A 19,584-nucleotide genomic window follows, 5' to 3' on the forward strand; every position below is an offset into this window, starting at 1 on the left:
AAGTACCCCAAATTAGTGCTTGTACTCCTGGCTTCACGCTCTCTTTCAATAAAACCCCCAAAATGTACCCAGCCTTCCACATCTTGTATCCCTATAAATAACTCCAGTCTGATATTTGTGACTCAGATGTAAATGAAATCTTCAGCAATATCCAACATCCAAAGCAATTCCTGATGTCCTTTGCTCAGCCAGTCTGGCAGAGTCTATCAACTATTATAGAATGCTTAGGCTTTTGCATCTTCTCAAACTGACCACTTGCTGAGAATTATAGATGGTTATGTTTGGACTTGTTTTGTCAAGGAACTGATTCATAATTGCAGCAAGCTATTTCCTACAGATCTATAACAAATTGGCAGATGATCAGAGCTAGCTTGCAAAATGAATGGATAGTGGAGCAGCATTCTGTGTGATCTGGTCTCCTGTTTTGTAATAACTTAAATGCAGGGCCAATGTTCCTACTTTGAGCTGCTTGTTCCCCAGTGAGTTAACTTCAGATATCTTACTCTTCGCTAGAGCCTCCTACACTCTACTAACATAGTTTGTGACCTTTGGTTTTTTAGTGCCTTAAGTGCACTATTCTTCATTCTCTCCCCTCGGTCCTGCTTCAGCTAAACTTCTGGCAGCTCTCTCCATTATCCCCTGTTGCCCTCCAACCCTTCCCATTATCTTCTTGCCCTCTTTACCTATTTTCATCACCTCTCCTTCTCCTGCTCTCCTCGTCCCATCCTTTCTTTTTCTCTGTGTGGTGTGCATTGGGACCTTAAAAGCACTTATACAACTACAATTTCTTATTTAATGGTAACCACTTTATAAATGGAACCTGAAATGAATGATTAATATAAATGTTACCCATGTTCATTTCTGTTGACCTTTGGGATATTTTCAAATTCGGATTGAGAATGCTTTCTTATAGAGAGAGCTATTAAGCGTGATGTGGAAACAAATGTGATGCCAGCGTCATCACCCTTGAGTTAATGACTACCTGTTCTGTCCCACACCTTCTCATTAATATCAGCACAGAGAACCATTAACCTGAGGACAATTAAAGAATTCAGCTATCAGTAACCCACACTACTGGAGGCTGTATGAGGACTTCTGCTTACAAAGAAGGACTAAGCAATCTGAGAGGTGAAGGTAGTGAAGAACTGTTTTGATTCCAAAAGAGTATCCTTAGTGATTTATTTGCAATTTGTATGTTCATGTCTTGCTGTGTAAATGGTTCAGTGAATAACCAGCAAAGAACCACATCAGATTATCTATTGTGGAGAGGATCGTGCTTTAATGTATCTGTTGGTCAACAGTTTATGGTCATTATTGATCCTGATGAAATAGTTTTGTGAAGACTTACTCTTCTGCTGCTCTGCTCGGTGTGATGAGCTGACAGGTTGGTGAAGGACATTGGCTGTGGTGGGTGTTAGTTCATACTTGATATGCTCCATGCATCCCCACTATGCTCAGACAAGGTGCAAGGCAAAGCCTAAAGATTGTTGCCTCATCAATAAGGGGAACCTACTCTGAGATTATATGAGCTCCTAGTATCAGAGTTGTGAAGGGTTGCAAATTGGTAACTGGTTTATTATTATCAGATATATACACTGAAAATCTTTCATTTGTGTGCCATCCAGACAGATTATTCCAAACATAATGTGCATCCAGCTGGTACACGAGAAACAGAAAATGTGAAATCAAGTGTTACAGTTACAGAGAAAGTGCAGTGCAGGTAGCCAATAAGGTGCGAGCACCATAAGGAGGTAGATTGAGAGATCAAGTGTTCATCAAGTATTTAGAGGTCCATTCAAGAGTCTTATAACAGTGGGATAGTGTATGTCCTTGATTCAGGTAGTACGTATTCTTAGGCCCAATGGAAGTTGGAAGAAGAGAGAATGAATGTGTAGAAGGGGTCCTTGTTTATGTTGGCTGCTTATCTGAGGCAGCAAGAAGATATAGATAGAGTGAGGAAGGGAAGCTGGTCTCCGTGATAGATTGGGCTGTGTTCTGCTCTTTCTTACAGTGCTGGGCAGAGCATTTGACATACCAAGCTGTGATGGATTTGGATAATTTGTCTTCTATGGTGCAACTGAAAAAATTTGCAAGGGTTGTTAGGGACATGCCAAACCTCCTTAGCCTTCTGAGGAAGTAGAGGCACTGGTGTGCAACATGGCCATAGTGTCCATGTAGCTGAACCAGGTCATCCAGTCTTGAAATTCTCAACCATTGATACAGACAGGAGTGTGTACGAGGTGCTGATCAGCTCTTTTGTTTTGTTGATATGGGGGAGCGGTTGTTATCTTGACACTATGCTACCAGCTCTCTATCTTCTTCCTGTATTCCTCTTGTCATTGTTTAAATCAGGCCCACTATGGTGGCATGGCCTGCCACCTTGTATATGGAGTTAGAGTAGAATCTAGCCACACAGTCACGAGTGCAAAGGAGGTAAAGTAAGAGGATGGGGGAGGGGTGCAGCACTGGGCCTCTGGTTCTGAGGATTATCGTGGCTTGGGTGTTACTACCTATCCTTACTGATGGTGGCCTGCTGGTAAAGAGTTCAAGGATCCGGTTTCAAGGTTGAGTTGTGGGGGCGGGGGAATGGGGGTGCTGCACAATCCTTGTCCGTGAGATTGGAGATGAGTTTCTTTGGAATTATGATGTTGCAGGCTTTATTTATCCTTTCTGCTGTCCCCAGCCCTTTCCCTTAAGCTCGTCCTCCACTGTGTCACGAAAGGAAAATGCCCTTTGCCTAATCCTTGACTAGGATGGCAATTGAATTCTGATGAAGGGTCTTGACCCAAAACGTTGACTGTCCATTTCACTCCACAGATACGGCCTGACATGCTGAGTTTCTCCTGCATCTTGTTGGTTGCTTGTATCTGTGGAGTCAATAGGATTTTTTTAACCCACAGCAGTGCAGGAAGATTAGAGGTTTTCTCCCCATACTCCCTGCCAACATTTATTCCATGTTAGCTTTACCAAAATCAAATTAACCGGAATTATATTCAGGTAAGTTGGTAAGAAGAGGCAGTTATCACCCACTTACACACAACTCCAAATTTGATACCTACCTTCCTGACTTCCAAAGTAAAGTCAAATGAAAAGAGGAAAATGCCTTTTACTATTTACTTCTTGCTGTTATTAGTTCATCTTTACTTAAGGCTATGTAAAAAAACAGTATTTAGAGAACAAGGGAGATTTCGCTAAACAGAAAGGAGAGAGGGAGCATCTACCTCATGTTTTGAAATGGGACAGAGGAGATCATCTGGAAAATGCTAAAATACAGAAGTGTAGTGACTGGAAGATTAGTGTTGGAAGCAAAGAGCAGTAAACTGATGTATAATCCGAAATTCAAGGTGAATGGATATGGAGCAGGGACATGTTGCCGGGGATTGTTTTGTTAGGATGCTGAGAGGTTTGAGAGGGATTTAATAGTGAGGGAAAAGATACTTAATTTAGTAATTATTTAGTAAATAGAGCTCAGAACATCAGTGAAATTGTCCTTAGTTATCATGCAAATCAGTAAAAAAAAAAGACATTTCCTTCAGAAAGCTTGTTTATGGGATTTGGATGTTGTTGATAAGCATGGAATTTGTTGCCTTACCATAAATGCCTGTGAGATGATGTGTAGTGCTCTCATAACACTGTTGAGAATGGAGTACCAGGAATTACAGGTAGATCCATTGGATGAAGGAGCAGTGACAGGACAGTGTGTAACTTGAAGAGGACCTAGAGGTTGTGGTGTTCCCATGTACCCGCTGTCCAAGTCCTTCTTGATGGTAGGTTGCAAGTTTGGAAAGTGCTATTGGAGTTGCCTAGATGAATTTCTCCAGTCTCATTTCTGGGGGAGTTTTAATTGCCAAGTGTTACTAAGTTGAGATGAATTCCCTCCACCCCCCCACCACCTGTTTAAAGATCCAGAGTAGTAGATAAAGAATAGCGGGAGTGATCCTGCAGTTATGGCTTCGATGCTTCTCTTGAGCCACCCTGCCAAAACGCAAACTCACTGGTCATTATTTCATTTGTTTTCTAAATTGACTGCAGGCTGTACCAATCACACCATACTTAAAAAAATATGGTGAAATTATATGGGTATTTTGGATCATGTGGCACTGCCCAGGTACTGGAATTTAAAAGGTTGGCCAAAGGTTTTCACACATACCAAGTGGACAGCAATGTACTCATCCATGCTCTGATAAACTATGGTTTGAATTCTATTTGATTCACTTGGTTGATTGGTTTATCATTACTGCGATCTAGTGAAAAGCTTGTGTTAGCATGCCGTTCTGACATATCATTCTATGTATCAGTATATTGACGTGGTAAAAAGAAAAACAGTTGTGCAGTTACAGAAAATGTGCGGCGCGGATAGATAAATAGAGTGCAACAGTGAGAGTGAGGTAGACTGGAAGATCAGGAGTTTATCTTGTAGGATATGAGAGCTCCATTCAAGAGCCTGATAGCAACAGGATGGAATTTGTCCTTGAAACCAGTGACTCATGCTCTCAGAGTTTTGTATCTTCAGCTCAGTGGGAGAGGGTAGAGTACAAAATAACCAGGGTTGGAATTATATTGGCAAGTATGGGTGGAGTCAATGGAGGGGAGGCTGTGTTCACAATCCTGTGGTTTCTTGTGGTCTTGGGCAAAACCCTTGCCATATTAAGCTGTGATGCATCCAGGCAGAATACTTTCTATGGTACATCTGTAAACTTGGTAGGAGTCATTGGTGAGATGTTGTATTTCATTAGCCTTCTGAGGAAGTTGAGCACTGGTATGATTTTTGACTGTAGTGGCCACATTGTTGGTTATATTCACACTGAGCAACTTGAAGTCCTTAACCATCGCCACCTCAACAATATTGAGACAGACAGGACACGTTCTCCACCCTGCTCCTGTAGTCAGTAACAAGCTTCTTCATTTTGCTGCCTACAGTAGGATAATGGTTGATTTGCAACTGGCATAATAATGGCAGAAGCTGTGCCCAATACCACCTGACAAGAGACAAACTCTTACCATATCTGTTCTATGATCCATTCAGACTGTAATAAAGATATCCAAATACTTCACTTGGGTGGGTAGTTGGTAGCGAGAACAGTGCATATGGAAGGTTTATATCATATGTCTGCTGTTTTCTTAAAACAAGCTTAATAGAAGGAATTAACTTGCAAAAGGAATTTTCTTTGCCAATTCAGACACTTTAGCCCTGCTCTGTCAGGAAACAGGTAACTCATTGAAATACTTCCTTCTTAGACCTCAGCTCAAGATATTATATATCTGGAAAAGTCGATTTGCAAATGATTAAATGCAACTTACTGAACAGCATTGCTTCAGAGAGGATATAATTAGACCTGACAGAATTTGATTATTATTTTTTTAAATCAATGCTTATTTTCATGTTTTTATTTCATTTTTTTTTTATTGATTTGCGTTTTCAGGATTGTGTAGAATTCGGGGTATGTGAGCAGGCAATTTATCAATGACAATGTACCATTAAAAGTCTTATGTAATTACCCATCAAAATTTAAGAATTAAATAGGCATAACTCAATAAACTGAACCTTACCTGCTTTAAGTTGCAGCTACATCATAAGAGAAAATAATTAAAAGATTCAAATATTTGCTTTACAGACCATCTGGTCCATTTTGAGAGGTTTATCCCATGGTCATTTTATTAATAATATTATAATAGTATTAACAATGGAAGTATTTTGTTGATCTGTCAGTAAGAACTAAAGCTGACAGTTATTAATGTTTACTGATAAAAACTGTATTCTACCAAAACTGCATTCAATCAATTCAGAAAGCAAGTACTGCTCAAACTGATTATTCTCGGAGAGTGAACACTGCAATATTATTAGTTTCCAAAGCGAGAAAAGGATTTTTTTGAAAACATTTGGTTTCTGAATGATACAGGTAGAATTGTTTTATGTTATTAATTTTATCACTACTAATAATATTTATTAATAATAATCTGGTTCATAAAATCAGTGGCTAACTTCATGAGCCTGTATAGGATTACTTGTATCAGTCTTTGATCAGAGATCTCCAGCATAAGATTCCATGTACAAAGGCCAGATTATATAAACCGATCCCTGATAACATGTGCCAGTGGAGACCAGGGGCACCAGTTGAGGGCTGGGTTTAGCAGTGGAGGGATAGGTGTTCCAGTGGAGGGCTGTGTGTACAGTGGAGGGCTGGGCGCACCAGTTGAGGGCTGGGTTTAGCAGTGGAGGGATGGGTGTTCCAGTGGAGGGCTGTGTGTACAGTGGAGGCCTGGACACACCAGTGGAGGGCTGGGTGCACCAGTGCAGGATTGGGTGTACTAATATAGGAATAGGTGTTCGAGTGCGAGAATGTGTGCACTAATATAGGATTAAGTTTGCCAGTGCAGGGCATGTGGCAGTGACCAATTACATATGAAAGTGGAGAAAAGATTTGCAGGAATATGTCCAGCACTGAAGAACTTGAGCTATAAGACTAGACTGGAGAGGCTGGGTCTTGTTTCCCTTGGCATAGGATAATCATTTAGAGCAGGTGTTCCCAACAGCATGGACCCCTACCACTAACTGAGGGGTCCATGGACCCCAGATTGTGAACCCCTGATTTAGAGGTACACAAATTCATAAAGCGCATGCGTAGAACAGTACAGCACAGGTCCTTTGGTCACCACATTGTGCCAAACCAATTAAATTAGTCATCAAATGGCCAACTAAACCTGTTACACCTGCCCATTCACCTACTCCCTTACCTCCATTCAGGGCCCCAAATAGTCCTTCCAGGTGAGGCAACACTTCACCTCTGAATTTGTTGGGGCCACCTTTTGTATCTGGTGCTCCTGATGCAGCCTGCTCAACTTTGGAGTGACCAGATGTAAATTAGGGGACCACTTTGTCAAGCACCAGCACTCCATCTGCCAAAAGCAAAATTTCCCACTGGCCAAACGTTTTAATTACAATCCCTATTCTGACATGTCTGTCCATGGCCTTGTCTTCAGCCATGGTGAGTCACTCTTGGGGTGAAGGAGCAACATCTCATATTCCGTCTAAGTAGCCTCCAACCTGATGGTATGAACTTTGATTTCTCCTTCCGTTATTTTTTCTTCCTCTTTCCCTCTTCTTCTCTGAGCTCTCACTCTCTAACATTTCAGTGGAACAGCTAATAAACAGAGAAATATCTGAGGCATGTAAGAATGGAACAGCATTTATCGTGCGGGACTAACTTGCACATAGATTGGTGTCCTGATGAAGGGTCTCTACCCGAAACGTTGACTGCTCCTTTCAACGGATGCTGCCCGACCTGCTGAGTTCATCCAGCTTTTTTGTACGTCTTGACTGGGTGACTCAGTTTGGTTGAGGCAGTCTTGAGGAGGACTTTATAGAATGCATTGTGATGGCTTTCTTGAACAGCACGTTACTGAAGCTACAAGTGAACATGTTATCTTAGATCTGATCCTGTACGATAAGACAGGTAAAATTAGTACGTATGACTGAGTTTCTCATACAAATGGAGAGTGCAATAGTTTAATCTAAAAGCAGTGTATTATGCCTAAACAATGGAGACCACAATGGGATGAGGGAAGATTTGACTAGCGTAGACTGAGAACACAGGCTATATGGTGGGACGGTTGAGAATGAGTGGACGATGTTCAAAGTGATTTTTCATGGTGCTTGACAAAAGTATATTTCAGTTAATAGCAAGGACAGTAAGGGTGGGAAGAGCCAGCTTTGGATAACTAAGGAAATAAAAGAAGGCATCAAACTAAAAGCTTGTGTGTACAAAGTCCCCAAGAGTAATAGAGACTAATAAGGGCAAGTATGCCATATGCCTTCCTAACCATCCTATCAACCTCTGTTGTCACTTCACGGGAGCTATGAACTTGGATCCCAAGATCCCTCTGCTCACCCACAATGTTAAGGACCTTGCCCTGAACAGTGCACATCACAGACAGCAAAGATCCTAGCACCGATCCCTGCAGAACACCACTAATCACATACCTCCAGCCAGAATAATTCCCTTTGTCCACTAACTTCTGACTTCTATGGGCAATCCAAATGGCCAGTTTATCATGAACCCAATGCACCTTAATTTTCTTGATGAAGCTCCCACGAAGAACCTTGCCAGATGATTTACTAAAAGCAAAGAAAATCCACAGCTCTACTTAAATGAATTGCCTTCGTCAACTCATCAAAAATCTCATACAAATATCAAGACATGACTTGCTCCACATAAAGCCATGCTTGCTCTCCCTAATTAGGCTATGGTTTTCCAAATGTTCATAATTCATATCCCTAAGAATCGTCTCCAGTAACTTCCCTACCACTGATATGAGACTTAAAGGTATATAGTTTCCAGGATTATCCCTACTTGAATAATGGAACAACATCACCTACTCGTGAGTCCTCTAGGTCTCACCTCTGGCTAGAGAGAACACAAAGGCCCCAGAATTCTCATTTCTTGCCTTCTTCCATAACCTGGGGTATATCCCATCACGTCCTGCAGACTTGTCCACGTTAATGCTCTTTAAGAGACCTAACATCACCTCTTCCTTTGCCTTGAAATGTCCCAGCACTTTCAGGTGCTTGGCACTAATCTCCCTAACCTCCACTCCCTTCTTCTGATACTTATATATTTAGAACCTCACTTACATCCAGGGCATCCAAGCAAATCTCCCCCTTTATCCTTGAGTGTTCCTGCACTCTCCCTAGATATCCTCTTGTCTTGACTTATGCCTTGTGATTCTCTTTAATCCTCCTCGTCAAGGAATTTTTTTATGGTCCCTTCTGGCTTTCCTAATTCCCTTTTTGAGTTTTCTTCTGGCTTCTTTATAATCCTCCTCAGTTTAATTCTAGCTTCCAGATCTTTACACACTTTCCTTTTTCCTCCTTGACTAAATTCATCACTGCCCTCAACATCCAAGGTTCTTTAAATAGCATGGATAGTCATAGCCTTTTTCCCAGGATAGGGGAGTCCAGGTTTAAGATGAGAGGGGAAAGATTTAAAGGGGACTTCTGGGGCAAGTTACACAGCGGGCGGTTGGTATGTTTGAACAAGCCTCTGGAGAAATTGATACAAGTGGGCATATATTGAAAGGACGTTTAGACAGGGACATGGATAGGAATGGTTTAGAAGGACGTGGGCCCAATTCAGGCACATACAACTAGCTTAGGTAGGTAACTTGGTCGACATTGTTGTGTTGGGTTGAAAGCCTTGTTTCCCTGCTGTATAGCTCGATGTGACAGCACTTGATCACATGTGGCAGATCCTGATTCCATCTGTCAACACCCAGTTACATATGACAGCACCAGAATACATGTACAGCCATGTCTGTAGCAGCAGCTTCACCAGTAATTATTAGTCACTTCGTGATATAAACAAGTGAGACATTTTGCAGACTCATAGAGCTGTGTTTATTTTTAGATGTGAGATATATCAAAATAAATATCTGCATTTATAATTGAACTGAGATTATTCAAAGGTCTGCAAGATCCCATTAAATCTGCCATGATGCAGCCATTTTGAGACTAATGGTTTCAGCAACTGGAGGCTTGTCAGGAAGCTTGTTAATTGAAAGATTCTCAAAGGTAAGAGCAGAGCGGGATGCAATGGGCTGAGCAGTGTTTGTTCATAATGCATGAGGATGCAGTTCAGACTAACAGCTTGTAATGTGTAGCAAATGAAAGCAGGGAATAAACCTTCCTCAAATCCCTGCTCTACCCCCTCGTTTATACACACAACACATTCCCATACCGACATGCTGCTTGAGTGTAAACACACACACGCACACACACATTCTATAAGAGAACATCTGAAATTAAGCACAAACTCTGTGTAAAAGCCAGGTAAATGTTATTCCCATTTAGAAACTGTTACCTTTTCCCCATGTCTTTAGCCTAACCTCCCCAAAATTCTGTGCTTGCAGTGAATGGAAGTGGCTGAAATGTGGCTTTTGCATTGGGCACAGCAGACTGTGGCAATTCAGCAGCCCATTTTAACACCCGCCTGATTTTTCGTTTCCTCTGACAAGTGAAATAGAGGAGAAAGCAGCCTCCTAAACTGTGTGGGTGTACTGCAAAGGAATCCTCATTGGTAATGTAGTCACAGACCATCTGCCTCACTGTTTGCAGAACAAAGTGTATGCTGATCTACAGCGACACATTATAAACACAAAGAAAATTGAACATTACTAAATCCTTTTCAAAAATAAAAGAACTTGAATTCAGTAACACCTTCCCTGACCTCTGAGTATCCCAAAGCTCTTCAAACCTATGCATTAAAGTCACAGTTGCAATGTAGGCAGCTATATTTTACACAGCAAGCTCCCAGAAAGGACAATATAAAAGCAATAGGACCTAGTGGGTTGAAGGAATAGAACTATGTAATAGTTGGAAGTAGAATAAACTCCTGTGCTGTGAATCCAACATCGACAAGTTTATAACCTGTGCAGTGCCAGTTCCATTGAACACAGCTATCATTACCAAGGCTTCCTTAAACTATTTGCGGTTTACACATCTTCTATGGTTTGTCCCTTCATGCACAAACTATAATGTCATAGAAAGGTTGATCCTGTAGTTGCTGGAACTCAGAAATGAAACACAAAATGTCTGTCTGGGCTGCAGCTTTGGAGAGAGAAACAGGAAAGAGACTATTGAGATAAGGGGCTGTGTACCTATTGCATCAATAAGGATTCGCCTCTTTAGACCCCAAAGTGTTGCATCTTATCTCTTCACCTACCAGCTGCTGGATTGATTGTTCTTTCTGTCAATCCAATGGGATTAGAATGCTGGGCAGAGAATTCCAACAAACACAGGTGACAAAATGGTGCTGATGTCAAGAGGGTTGAGAGCCCCAAATTCCTGAGAGTAAAGTCACCTGTCCTGTCCAACCATGTAGACACCACAGCAGTGCTGCAACATTTCCAGAAAGCTATAGAAATCTGGCATGCCTCCGTTGGCAATCACTGATGCATCATGGTTTGGTGTGGCCACTACTCTGCCTAAGACCACAAGAAACTGTAGAACGTTGAGGACAGTTCATCACGGAACCAGTTTCCCCACCCCCATGCAATCTGTCTGTACTTCTTGCTTGCCACACCTCAGACATTTTCTCTTCTCCCCCCACCCCTCCCAAAAGGCAGAAGACAGAAAACCCTGGAAGAATGTACCACCAGGCCCATAGGCATCTTCCATCTCATTCTTGTAAAATTGAAGGGTGAACACTCAACCTCATAATCTACCTTGTTATGGCCTTGCATCTTATTGTCCACCTGCACTCCACATTTTCTGTAATTATAACACTTTATTCTGCATTCCAGTATTGTTTTCCCTCAGTGCACAGATGTGATGGAATGGTCTGTGGGGATAGAATGGAAAACAAAGTTTTTCGCTGTACCTCAGAACAGTGGGAATAAACCAATTTATTTACCAATTTAATACACACAAAGGCCAGCTCTCCATGATAGATTTTGACTTCTTGTTAGTTGAAAACTGAGTAGCGGAGGGAGTGAGGAAATCATCCTGTGTTTTAAAGGTGGAAACACTGTAGCACCGGTTATAACAGTTACTTTATAATGTGTTAGTACAAAAGCTCACACAGAGAATACTGTATCTACTTTGTCTTGTCCTGCCACTCTGCTGCTCTCTGAGAGTTCATACTATTCTAGCAACAAATCTCACTTTTCAACAGAGACTTGCATGCAACAATGCAATTAAATGCAGGAATTTGTAGATGATATGTAGGATCTGAAACTCAGACATTGATGTTGTGCTGCCCAATCCTTCATTTTAGAATAATAGGCAATTAAGGCTTAGTTAACCAAAATTGAACAGTTAACAAATTGTCTTTCATACAAGTGATCAAAAAATGAACAAGAGAAGAGAAAATGGGTTAGAGAAAAGGTCCAAGGCAAAATAGGGGGAACTAATCCATTTGATATCTGACAAGACCTTTGCTGACAGTGGTTAATAGGCTGACCTGTTAGAGGAATAATTTTCCATCTTTGGAAATGTGCCAACTTAATTAGTGTAGGGCAATATCTTGCAGTAAGGACTGCAAGGGAGTAAGTGGTGTTCGGACAGGCAGAAACCTGGCAGAGGTTCAGCAATATTTTGTGATGCAGTATTTGCAAAGTGCAGGAGCAGAGAGAGATTTTTTTTTACTCACTCTGATGTATTTCAGATCCCGGGGATATTGTTGTTGGTGTATCATCCCTACCCTGAAGTGTTGATGGATGGTTACTGAATCAGCATTTTGTGCTTCACACTGAATCAGGTGCAGTCAAACATTGATGTAATGGTTATTACAAATCTCCCATTAATATAACAAGAGTCCTCCTAGTCTTGACTGGAAGGTCCATTGGAGTTTAAATCTCTAAGATTAACTACTGCTCTGATGAACTGGTTGCCATGTGTGCTTGTAATAACAAAGACTGACAGTCTTGGACAAAATCTGATCAATTCAGAACTAGATTCTGTAACTTCTAGCAAAGGTTTATCAAAGAAAAAATCCTTTTTCTTTTCAATTAGCCCCATTTCCCTCTGAACATTCCAAGGCAGGGAATGGGAGAGGGGAGAGAAGTAAATGAAGGTTAAACAGAAATTAAGGAAAAGGTTGTATTTTTTCTTATCACACGAAAAAGCCTATTTGGCCCAAAGAGTCTACACAAGTCTCAGAGTATTCCCTTCATTCTCATTCCCCCACCCTGTCACCCACTCCTGCTCACACACCACATCCCTCCCATTTCCCTGCCACTCACCTACACTCACAGAAATTTATTGCAGTCTAATAACCTACCCACACAACTGTGGGATGTGGAAGAAAATTTGAGCTCTTTGGGGAAGATCCATATGGTATCAAGGAAAATGTGCAAACTCCATGCAGACAGTTCCCAAGACCAGGATTAAAGCAGAATCTTGCGAGATAGCAGTACTACTTCCTGCATTACTCTACCTTTCAAAGTTTCAGAGATTCAAAGTACATTTATTATCAAATACGTACACCGTATACAACCCCAAGATTTGTCTTCCCTTAAGGATTAGAGGGAAGAGAGACTGAATGGGAGGAAAAGGTTCATGATGGAGGGGAGAGAAGGAGGGAACCAGGAAAAAGAGGGAAGTGACAATGGGGGCAATCAGGGATATGATTATCATCAATGATAGTTATCAATGAACCTAAAATGGAAGTCAGTCAACACACAGGGCTTGGTGCAGGAAACTCAAGTTATTGGTTCAAAAGGAAGATGTAAATATGGAAATAGATTTTGGAGAAAACCGTTCATTCTATCTTTTCCAGAAAGTAGATCTTTCCATAAGTGGGGTTTGGCTTTAACTACAAATGCTCACAAACTCAAAGAATTAAAAGTGATCAATTTTGAATCCTTCAGCAGAGTTGGTTTAACTTTTAGAAACTTCACCCCCCCCCACCCATATCCCCTTACCCTAAACAGATCCATGCCCTCTTCCCACCCACACGTTCACACCCTCCCTGGTAAACCCACACCCCCAACAAAAACACCCCATACAGACATTCTCCAGCCACCTCCCACCCCCTAGATCCTCATCGCTCAACATGTCTACCACTTCCCCTCAGACTCACAGCACCACATGTTGCATCCACCCAGAACAGGGACTCCCAACACACAACCCACCCATCCCACACACACACACACACACACACACACACACACACACACACACACACACACACACACACACACACACACACACACACACACACACACACCCATCCCATCTCTTCATCCGCACTCCTCATCTCCCCACAATCCACACCTGCTTAGAGTGATGGAGCAGGCCCAATGGGTCAAACCTAATCTTGCTCCTATGTCATATGTCTTAAGGGCTTTCCCTTCCACTAATACACACAGCCTCCCAACACTCAATCCCTCACACATCACAGGTGCCAATGTAGCACTGCAGTTAACATGGCACTGTTACAAGTTGGTGCGTCAAACTTCAATTCTGACATCCCCTATAAGGAATCTATGCGTCCCTGTGCATGCGTGGGTTTTCTTGGGTGCTCTGGTTTCCTCCCAGAGTCCAAAGACATTCTCGTTAGTAGGTTAATTGGTATTGTGAATTGCCCCATGATTATGCTAGGATTAAATCAGAGGTTTGTGGACAGTACGGTTTGAGGGACAGGAAGGGCTAATTCCATGCCGTATCTCAATAAACAAAATAATATTACATCACTATTCTTCCCGCTGTTCACCTCCCAACCCATCCACACCCCAACATGTTACAGAGATAGTCCCAGGTGCCCTTCCACAGGGCCAGTTCCACTCAGTGCTCTGCATTATTATGTTTCCTTTAGCAAAGTGCAGGTGAGATCAGTTCACCTCTGCCTCAACCTCTCCTAACTCACAAGCATGGGGGAGGGGGGAGGGGGGGGGTGTTGATTTCAGGAGCTGCAAGGTAATGAGGCAGCCATGTAAAGCTCTAGTCAGACCACACTTATGTTCAGTTCTGGCCATAGGAAGGATGTGGAAGTTTTACAGAGGGTGTAAAAGAGATTTACCAGGATGCTGCCTGGACTAGAGAACATGAGGAAAGATTGAGTGAGCTGGGGTTTTTTTCTTTGGAGTGATGGAGGATGAGAGGCAACTTGATAGAAATGTTCAAAGATTCTTTTAATATCAGAGAATGTATACAGTATACAACCTGAAATTCTTATTCTTTATGGACATCCATGAAACAAGAAGCCCGTTGAATGAATAGTAGAAACATTAAAGCCCAAAGACCCCCCACACAAGCAGCAACAGAAGTGTCAACACCTCCGCACTCACACCAATTGAAGGACTGGCACCCCCACCTCCTCACCATTGAAGCAACAGCAGAACCCCCCCCCCCCAAAAAAAAACCTTGATCTACAGTCCATCAAAACCTCAGTCCACAAACCAGCATTTCGGTAGCTCAGACAGGCTCTCTTTCACCATCAACCTTGCTCCATTTTACTGCCCGCTATTACACCTCCCTTTCCTGAAATGTGTATGTGCCTCCTCTGCATCTACAGGCATCTTTAGCAGGTGAAATTCATGGGTAGCACACAATAATTGAAAGGCCACCAGTACATTCCTGGCCAGTATTCCAATACAGCTCAACATTAGCTGGAGCATGTAACAGGTTGTCACTGTGACCACACATTTAATCTAGCCCTGAAGAATAACTTGGACTTGTGTTTGGTTTTCAGATAATAAAACATTCAGAGCTACTTTTACCCTACCTAACACTTCCTCATACTTTTCCTTCTGTCTGCTGCAGTAATTGAATCTATTGGAACACCAGTGACCTTGAAAACCAAGCGAGGGTTGGAGACAGACCTTTGAAACATCTCACAAATCAGACTAGCCCTAAAGAGCAAAATATATTCAGTGTTACATCAACAACTGGCCTTATATTTCAAACCTCTCAGGTCTTCCTAGTCTATTCCATTTATATAAGATCATTAAAAAGTAATTAGGTCAAGATTGAGGTAAAATTAATTGAGTGTAGTGGAGAAAGAGTGGTTTAATGGGGTAATGCATTTCTTTATAGGGTAGGTTCCAGAACAGCTGGAGGCAATGCCAATCGAATTAGTTTATTTTATTTGTTGTTAGTTCAGAGCGTTTATGATTTGAACAGCCCATTCAAATCAATATTCAAACCAAAATAATGTACTTCCAGTAATTGGGATTTAGTATAATTTCCACATGCAAGCATTTCATAGAAAAAGCACAATGTTACCTTGAAACGGAAGTCAGACTGTCTTGAAAATAATACCTTTTAAACCAAGCTGATCCTTATTTGTGGGCTCTGTGAAGTCCTGAAAGCCAATGCACAAATTTACATGATGTACAAGGAGTTCAAAACAAACACATTCTCCTTCTTCAAGGGTTCCTTTATGCTGTTCATCTCTTCTTTTCTCTTCTCCCCACCTCACCCCTCCCCTCACCTCTCCCCTCCCCTCCCCATCCTTTCATTTCCTCTACCCCTTTCTCCTCTTCTCTGTTCAAGCAGCTGTCTCCAATCTTTGCCTCCCCCTTCCCTGCTTCAATCTGCCTCTCACTCTTTCTCTCTTAATCTGCCTTCATCTATCACCCACCAGCCACTGTCTCCAATCTCCGCCCTACTTTGCCTTTCCTACTTCACACTACATGTCTTTCACCCCTCCTCAGTATAGCAGTCATCTTGGACTCCAGTCTCTCCACTCCCTCCCTTCTCTGTATTCTGGCCATCTCCCTTCTCCACTTCTGATGAAGGGTTTCAACTCTTTCTGCGTGTCCTCCAGCAGACTGTAAGTCAAAGGTACTGTACGACCCTATGACAAAACAACCTTAGAGCAACTCGTATCATTCAAACCAGAATTATGTTTGCTGTACTGATGAGCTCCCAAATGACACCATTTAGCATGAATGTCCTTTGCTTCTCTAGTCAAGAGCAGAGTCGGATGAAATCTGCAGAGTAAAATGAGCAAGACTGTTGCATCAATCAAGATGCTCATGGTTCAATGTAAACTGAAGCTGGTTGAATTCACTCCATCTGGTTGATTGCAACCCGCCCCCCTCCTTACCAATCAGTGCTGGGGTAAACACTTTGGTGAAACACATTGGGTGTGATATAAACGTATGAACATCCAGTGACTTTTAGCTGCTGTGACCTCAAAGTCAAGTTCAAAAAGCAAAAGCAAAACTCTGCAGACACTGTAAAACTGAAATAAAAACAAAAGGTCGAGCAGCACCTATGGAGAGAGAATATTTTAGATCAATAAACTTTCACCTGAACAGGCCACGCTTGATACTGCTGTTTACAGTAGATACACATCTGAATAAATAGGTTGTTCCTTCTCAAAAGGCCAGGAGTGCGTGACCAGTGGCTGAACCCTTAGCATATTGAACATGGGATTGAACTTGGCATCTTCCCAGACTCAGTTAATAAGTGTGAGGGAAGATGATAGGCTTGCACACATACAGACCTGAAGGCCATATAAAGACCGTTGACTCATCGAGCAATTGCATCCTTACAACTTCTGCCAAAGCACAGTCCCTCTGTAATTGTTTGGAAACCTATTGCGTAATACACACGCCCAGTGGATATGACGAAGTGCACTGCAGACAGATTTAATGTCACAACTCATGAGTGGCTGAGCACTGGTTGAGAGACCGACTCTGCTCATTAAATAAATGTCGTAACCATTAGCATAGGGAGCTCGATGTGCGTCCTCTTCAAGTTTGCTGGCAGTTAAACATTAGCAGAGCCCCAGTTCTTAATAAGCACCATCAGTAAATTATAACAAAAGCAACTTTATTCTGTGCAGTTATGTTAGCATGATGAGACGGCCTGATGTCAACCATAGTTATATAAAAATAAAAAATAATCTGTAGACTACAATTTAAATTTAGAATATATAGATTAAAAATTAGTCTCTTGGCAGTAGACCAGGAGTAACAGGAAAAGCTGTGTGACAAGCCTAACCTTAAATAATTTCCAAAAGCTCTGCAGCCCACTGACGCACAGGGGCTAATGTCTTCCATCCAGCCACTGGGAGGTTATGATTAGCCTCCTGGGTAACAATGCAGAGCACCTCAAGTGATGAATAATCCTTTCTCCTCAGAGTGCCGACCTTTAAATTTCCACTCACATTCGTCCCTGTCTCCATACATAGTCACTGCTCCATATATTTTCCGTCTGGAATTTTAGTTACTCATACAACAAACATACTTACTTTCCCCTCAACCTATCCCTCCATTTTTGCATTGTCTATGTGCCAAACCAAGAGTTGTTTATATGTCCATAATGTATCTGCCTCTACCACCACCCCTGGAAGCACAGTCCAGACACCCACCACTCTCTATGTAAAAAACCCACTGCTGGCATGGCCGTTATACTTCCCTCCAATCACCGTAGAAATATGCCACCAGGAGGAAATCTCTGTCCACTTCACCTATGCCTCTAATCATCTTGTACACCTCTGTCAAGTCATCTGTCATCCTCTTTCACTCCAAAGAGAAAAGCTCTAGTTCAGTCAACCTATCCTCATTAGACATTATCTCTAATCCAGACAGCAACTTTTCAAAGTCTTCAACATCTTTCCCATAAGGAGTTGACCGGAACTGAACACAATATTCCAAGTGTGATTAACCAGGGTTTTGTAGAGCTGTAACATTACCTCAGGGATCTTGAACTCATGATTCTGAAACACATTTTGAGAGCTTTCAATGCAGCTTCTATGGAAACAAAATCATTTGAAGGAGAAGCATGGATAAGCAGACTAATCATTGAACCCAGATGTGGAGACCAGTGCTGCAGATATAGCTCAGGTGAGGTTTCTTTAGGTTAAAATGGTACCACTCCATCTTTGCTGCCTGCTGTCCTTCTGAAGTCCCAGATTAATCCTGAGCACCACCATCAACACCACATGTCTAAACCAAATGCAATCCAATGCAGCCCTCCTTTGGTAACCTAATATTCCCCCTGAGGGCTTAATAACTTCCAGTCCCTTCCACCAACCTACTCACACCATCCTGCCTCTGCACATCTCCCCTCTGTGAATGCTCCTACTCTTTCTCCTGAACCTAACTTCTGGCCGCATGGGAAAACCAGCCACTGGGTCAGTTGTTTGGGACCTCTTTTACAATGCATGACACCTTCAGCATCGGCACAATCCAGGCAGCGGCAGGTGCTTGAATCAAATATTGTGCACTTTTCCAGGGGCAAAAGACCTTCTGAGCCATTTTTATTCATTATTTTCAACTTGCATTACAGCTTTGAAGATATAGCTTGACAGGAGTGACGATAACCCTAGGTCCTGCCTATCATTGTGCAGTGAATTTGTGGAACTTCTCCGTCCAGATATCTGTTGAAAACAAATCATTACATTTACTCAAGAGGTAGAGAAGATTCAAGAGAAGTGAAAGGAAAGATGGAAGTGGGGCTCACTACGACTGATCAGCTGTGATTGAACTGAATGGCAAATCCAGCTTGCTGGGTTCCAGTTCATCTTGGATGGGAGTTACCCACAATCTCTCAACCAGATCAACAATTCAAAAGCAGATTATTTGGCTATTTTCAAATTTCTTTTGGTGGGAACTTATGCTATATAAATTGATTGTCAAATTTCCTACATTACCATTAAACCATACCATGTAAGAGCAGAATTAGGCCTTTTGACCTATCAAGTCTGCTCCACTGTTCCATTATGGCTGATTTATTATCCCTCCCAACCCATATATCCACTCTTGCCTCTCTTTTACTCTTTATATATCTCAAAAAAGAGATATATTTGGTATCCTCTTTTATCATTGGCTCTGCTTAGAAAGTGCCTCATTCACTACAAAGCAATCTAAAATGCTGCATAACCCCTCACCATCCTCACCATCTTCAGCCTTCCCTTCTGCTTGCAATCAAACTCAGCAATGGCCAACCAACATCCTTCACCAGTTGCATTGCTCCTTTCTGTGCCAGCTGGCTTCACATTTTTATGTGAATAAAAGCTTAGATTCAATGCTTTCTCCTGCTGATGTAACCTTGCAAGCATTTTTCAGTATCCCTTAAATCATGGTTGCAAGTTAAGGGAGAATTTCACATGATGTGATCATTTGTCCTGCTCA

The 19,584-nt window shown here is 42.0% G+C and overlaps 1 protein-coding gene across 1 annotated transcript in view; it reads left to right on the forward strand.

Annotated features, from left to right (window-relative positions):
* Positions 1–1,026: 1,026 nt before the first annotated feature.
* The window catches only part of LOC132398846 (protein ELFN1-like), a 560,645-nt gene continuing 542,087 nt past the window's right edge, over positions 1,027–19,584 (forward strand). Inside the window, exon 1 of the mRNA XM_059978683.1 lies at positions 1,027–1,128. The gene's annotated coding sequence lies outside the window, so the exon portion shown is untranslated. The remainder of the gene's footprint in view (positions 1,129–19,584) is intronic.

Source organism: Hypanus sabinus, chromosome 9, assembly GCF_030144855.1.
Source record: "Hypanus sabinus isolate sHypSab1 chromosome 9, sHypSab1.hap1, whole genome shotgun sequence".
NCBI lineage: Eukaryota > Metazoa > Chordata > Chondrichthyes > Myliobatiformes > Dasyatidae > Hypanus > Hypanus sabinus.